The 6008-nt window shown below is 27.6% G+C and overlaps 1 long non-coding RNA gene across 1 annotated transcript; it reads left to right on the top strand.

Moving 5' to 3' along the window:
- Nucleotides 1-3946: 3946 nt before the first annotated feature.
- Nucleotides 3947-5789, top strand: LOC112718143 (uncharacterized). Its single transcript, XR_003160651.3, has 3 exons — nt 3947-4408; nt 4905-5006; nt 5112-5789. It is a non-coding gene; the product is annotated as an uncharacterized lncRNA (long non-coding RNA).
- The last annotated feature ends 219 nt before the right edge of the window (nt 5790-6008 follow it).

Here is a 6008-nt window from a genome sequence, read left to right as displayed (position 1 = left end):
GCGTTGGGGACTGGGGTCATGGGTAGATTTAGGGTTTTTTTTTTGTAATAAAATATAGGGTAAAGTATACTTTTTATCCTTAAAGTTTGACAAAAGTTTTAAAAATACCCTTAAGTTTTATTTTGTTTCAATTTTGTCCCAAAAGTTTTCGATTTGCATCAAATATACTCCTGACGGCTGATTTTTTCAAAAAAATTAAGACCAATTCAACAACAATTTCATAAGAATAACCCTCAACACAAGCAAATCAAGCATAATTTTCATGCATTATTGTTAGATTGGTCTTAAATCTTTTGAAAATTTAGCCGTCCAGGGTATATTTGATGCAAATCGATAACTTTTGAGACAAAATTGAAACAAAATAAAACTTAGGATTATTTTTGAAACTTTTGCCAAACTTTAGGGACAAAAAATATACTTTACCCTAAAATGTAAAACGGCGCCGTTTTAAAGAGAAATACCGAACCAAAAACCTTCTAAAAAAACCAGTCGGTTTTAATGATTTATCGGTTCGTCCAGTTTTTTTATTATTTTTTGTCAAGCAATTTAGAAGATCAATTGGACTAGTTTGGTGACCGGTTTTCGATTAACTCGGTTGAACTGGCCGATCTAATTCGATTTTCAGAACTATGGTTCAGACATTCATTTATGAGTTTTCATTTTTCTTTTTTTTCTGCGCGTCAAAACGACGCCGTTTCAGACCAACAATAAAAAATCGGTGCCATTAAAAATCCGGTCGGTTTGTCCGATTCACCGGTTAACCACCAATTCAACCGATTTTTTAGGACGGTTCTAAGGGTTAATTGGACCGACCACGTGATCGGTTCTCGATTAATCCGGTTGAATTAGTCGATTCGGTCCAATTTTCATAATCTTAGATTTTATAGAATTGATTTTGGGTAGAAGTAAGTTTGTATCAACATAATTTATTGGTAATTCTATACTAAAATTGATTTTGATAAAATAAATATTATTTGAATAATATTATTTGAAATCACTTTTAGATACATAATTATTAAAAAGAACATATTACTTTTTGACCATATTCTTTTTAATATGTTTTTATATAATACTTTTTTCTAATACTTTTGGTACTTTTTTTAGTACACTATAATTTTTCAAACTAAACAAAAATTAACAAAAATAATAAATAATAAAAAAAAGAACTCATATAAAGATAAATAATAAATATTTCATAAATAAAATAATAACATGTATAAAAAGTAATATTGGTAAAAAAAAAGAATTAAAAATTTAAAGTTAATGGTTTAATGTTTAGTGAAAGCAAAAACTATAATCTTTGTTTTCTAATAAAAAATTAAAACGTTCAAACAACTTATAACGTCTTTTTCACCTCTTCAACCATAGTTGTTAGAATCAAACCGGTGATCGAACCGGTTAAATTATTGAATCACTAAATTATTAGTTTAATCGGTAGATCATTGGTTGAACCGGTTGATCCGGTCTTATATAAATAAAAAAATAATAAAAAATTTAAAATTAAAAGTTAATATATATATTTTCACTAACATTTTAAAAATATTCAGTTATTCTAAAACAATATGAAAACATAAATAATAAGTATTTTATTAATTTTATTCTATCATAAATATTTTTATATTAAAATAATTATTTTTTAAAATTTTAATAATTTATTAATTAATTTATATCTATTATAATATTATATACTATAAATATTTATTAAAATATAATATTAATAGATATTATATAATTATAAAAAAATAAATGAGTTTATATTATTATTAAATAAAAATATAATTAATTTAAAAATAAATAAATTTATAACTAAAATTAAAATCTATTAAATAAAAATAAATTATTTGATAAAATATATATATATATATATTATAAGGGTAAAAAACGTTATTAAGCCATGGGAAGAAACAATTTACGCAATTCAGCCAAAATGAATTCTGATACACCATTCCACCAAATATGACTTTTATATAATTCGAATCAATAAAATTCGAATTATATTTACACGTAATTCGAATTGAATCACATCGAATTACTTTCAAGCAATATTCGAACGTAGTTCGAATCAAATTGTATCGAATTATGCATGCATAGTTCGAGTTATATTAACTCGAATTACTTGGAGCACGTGGCCTAGAGTAGTTCGAATCAAATTGATTCGAATTACTCACATTTCGAATCAAATGGCTAATTACACATTGTACAATAAGATATTAGAAAAAATACTATATAATATAAAAAATATATACTAAAAGAAGTATAAAATAAGATTATAGTAAATTAATTTTAGTATAAAATTATTAAATATAAATTAATTTTAACTCCTATTAGTACATTGAATTAAAAATAACACATAAAAATGTACTTGTATTTATTAAATTTTAATAACATATAAAAATTAATGACTTTTTAAATATTTTTTTATAATAAGAATACATTTTTATATACTTTAAATACTTTGTATAAAAATGTACTTATATTTATCATACAAAAATAAAGTGGTGTGCCAATATAATAATATTATAACATTTTAAATCATTTTTTTTCTAGGATTTTAGATTAAAAGCAGCACATGAAAAAACATTATTGGTATTTTAAAGCTAACTTAATTAAAAAAGATAGAACTGTATTTTTTAGAATTTTATGTACATAATTAGACTAATTTTTTTTAATATTGATCAAAGATGTGTGTTACACTATGTTATTTGGTTTCAGGTAAGTTTTACTCTACTATATTTTTTTTTTATTTTTCGAAAGACACAAATCTAAAAAATTTTATAAATTAATTTAAAAGAAAATATCATTGACGTTTTATAAAATTTTATAATTCAAAAGACACAAATCTACAAAATTTTATAAAACGTCAATGATATTTTTTTTAAATTAATTTATAAAATTTTTTAGATTTGTGTCTTTCAAAAAGTAAAAAAAAAATATAGTAAAGTAAAACTTACCTGAAACCAAATAACATAGTGTAACATACATCTTTGATCAATATTAAAAAAAATTAGCCTAATTATGTACATAAAATCCTAAAAAATACAGTTCTATCTTTTTTAATTAAGTTAGCTTTAAAATACCAATAATACTTTTTCATGTGCTGCTTTTAATCTAAAATCTTAGAAAAAAATTGATTTAAAATGTTATAATGTTATTATATTGGCACAACACTTTATTTTTGTATGATAAATATAAGTACATTTTTATACAAAGTATTTAAAATATATAAGAATGTACTCTTATTATAAAAAAAAATATTTAAAAAGTCATTAATTTTTATATATTATTAAAATTTAATAAATACAAGTACATTTTTATATGTTATTTTTAATTCAATGTACTAATAGGAGTTAAAATTAATTTATATTTAATAATTTTATACTAAAATTAATTTACTATAATCTTATTTTATACTTCTTTTAGTATATATTTTTTATATTATATAGTATTTTTTCTAGTATCTTATTGTACAATATGTAATTAGCCATTTGATTCGAAATGTAAGTAATTCGAATCAATTTGATTCGAACTACCCTAGGCCTCCAAGTAATTCGAGTTAATATAACTCGAACTATGCATGCAGAATTCGATACAATTTGATTCGAACTACGTTCGAATATTGCTTGGGAGTAATTCGATGTGATTCAATTCGAATTACGTGTAAATATAATTCGAATTTTATTGATTCGAATTATATAAAAGTCATATTTGGTGGAATGGTGTATCAGAATTCATTTTGGCTGAATTGCGTAAATTGTTTCCTTCCATGGCTTAATAACGTTTTTTACCCATATTATAATTTACATGTATATTAACAAAAAAAAAACATGACAACCTTATAACTGTGAAGGATATTCCTCTTGTTGAGGACAGGACCGGTCAAACCGGCCGATCCAGTTTGGTCCGATTTCAATAACTATGTCTCCAACGCCTAAACAAACACACCCTTAGCATGAGATTGAGTATATTCAGCCGCTGAGATGATTAACAGCCTTTTCTCACCGCCAGTTCAATCTATGGAATTTTCATCATCGAACACGGATAACATTGATAACCCTCTCTCATAGCCATTATAACCTACCGAATCGAACACCATCCGTGTGATTTTTAGAGACTCTGCATTTATGAGAGGTGAAATGCATCTAGTGATTTAGTCAGTAACATTGATAAGTTCATTTTAATTGTTAGCTCACGTCCTCGTTTATTTGAAGCTGCCCCAAAAGGGGATTTGTTGGTTTCAGCGCCCGGTAAATTATCTGAGTTTTACTGGGACCCAGCGATGAGGTTCCGCTACTTTGTTGATGATGGGACGAACTTCTAATTGAGCTGTACAATAGAGAAACAGAGAAAATTTTGTATAAATGTATGGTTGATTGAACTTCATCTCTATTCTCGATAATATTAATTAGAGGTTAGTTACTTTCTTTTTTTTTCCCTCAAAGACAAAGAAAATATTTTATCTCATTAGAAACAACGGAGAAAATTTTTGTATAAATGTACAGTTGATTGAACTTCATCTCTATTCTTGATGATATTAGTTAGAGGTTAGTTACTTTTTCTTTTTCAAAGACAGAGAATATTTTATTTCATTAGAAAGAAAATATAAAATTCGAAATTCAGGACATAAGAAAAGAAAAGTGGAGGACTTTCAAACTTCACAACACATGAGTATGAGTAATATAAAGAGTATGAGGAGTATGTACTCTTTTAATTACTTGTATATATTGAAAACAGAATTAATGAAAAAACTAAAAAAAATTATGTAGTATGCATTGAACCATCGTGTATTAACTAACTATCTAACTAACTAACACGGACTCAATGATATCTGAAATAGCTTTTTTAGTTATGAAAGTTTAAGCTATTGATTGTGTTTTGAGAACTTGAGTTTGGATTTGTTTGAGCAGCACTGTTGCACTTGGATCCTAAGTCAGCTGAAGCTCAATCTTCTAATAAACTTGATCCGAACTCCAATGGCGGCTCTAAAACTCCCTTTCCTAGTCCTTCTGGTAATTATAACGTCAAAGTACATATTCTTTTTTTGGTTTTGCACTTGTTTAGGCTTACCTGGAAGCAAAAATGATAATTACAATGTGTATCCTCTTTGTATTCAGCTAAGGAAGTTCCCAAAATGGGAAAAACAAGGATACAACTTGTTCGGTTGTCGTGTACCGGACGATTCGGAAGGATCTTCGGGTCGGTTGGTAGGGTGTGGCCTGAATTCGAGTCATGAGTTGAGACGGGGTAACTGATGTCCCGAGCTCTTCGTGCGGAGGGAGTGTCACCTGCAAAGACACTCCGACGCTCTAGTCAGTCAGGTGTGCAGACGAAAGTGAAAGAATGGTATGTGAGAAGTGGGTCCTACAAGGGCCGAACTCACCTTCCTCGAAACTTCCTTATATAGCTGTAGCGGCGAGCTGTCTTGACACGTGTCCGGGTCAGCAAATAAACTTCTCACACCCGACTGTTAGGGTCGGGTCGGCCCATGTTTCCTTTGGGCCAGGCCGTAACACAACTGAAACATAAACTGCAAAGAATTGTGCATCTAATAAGGGACAGAGACGGTTGCAAAGTTTGCTTGCAGGGTTTCTACTTTGATTTTCTATGTAGCCTAGCTCAAATGGTACCAAAAATGTCAATTATGTTATCCTTTTCATATCATGTGAAAAATGTATAATGTAAAAGATTGTTGACACCAGATTACAAGACACTAAGGGTGTGTGTGGTTGGAGGAATTATAAATAATTCTTAGGAATTTTAATATGGAAATATCATATTCCCATGTTTGCTTCAAAGTTTGAAAAGCTATTCTTAAGTAAATTTGATTCTAGAGAATCAAAATACTATCATTTCAATTCCCACCTTCTCCTTGGGTATCTTTGATTCCAATGGGATAAAATGTTTGTAATAAAGTAATACTTGAACCACACACACCCTAAAAAAATTTTCAGTAATCCTGTGGTTATTATTGGTTCTTGTTTTTGTTCTGAGATTTTTGCCTACCTGATGTC

This window comes from Arachis hypogaea, chromosome 10, assembly GCF_003086295.3.
Source record: "Arachis hypogaea cultivar Tifrunner chromosome 10, arahy.Tifrunner.gnm2.J5K5, whole genome shotgun sequence".
Classification (NCBI taxonomy): Eukaryota; Viridiplantae; Streptophyta; class Magnoliopsida; order Fabales; family Fabaceae; genus Arachis; species Arachis hypogaea.
This window is presented reverse-complemented; position numbering and strand designations above follow the sequence as displayed.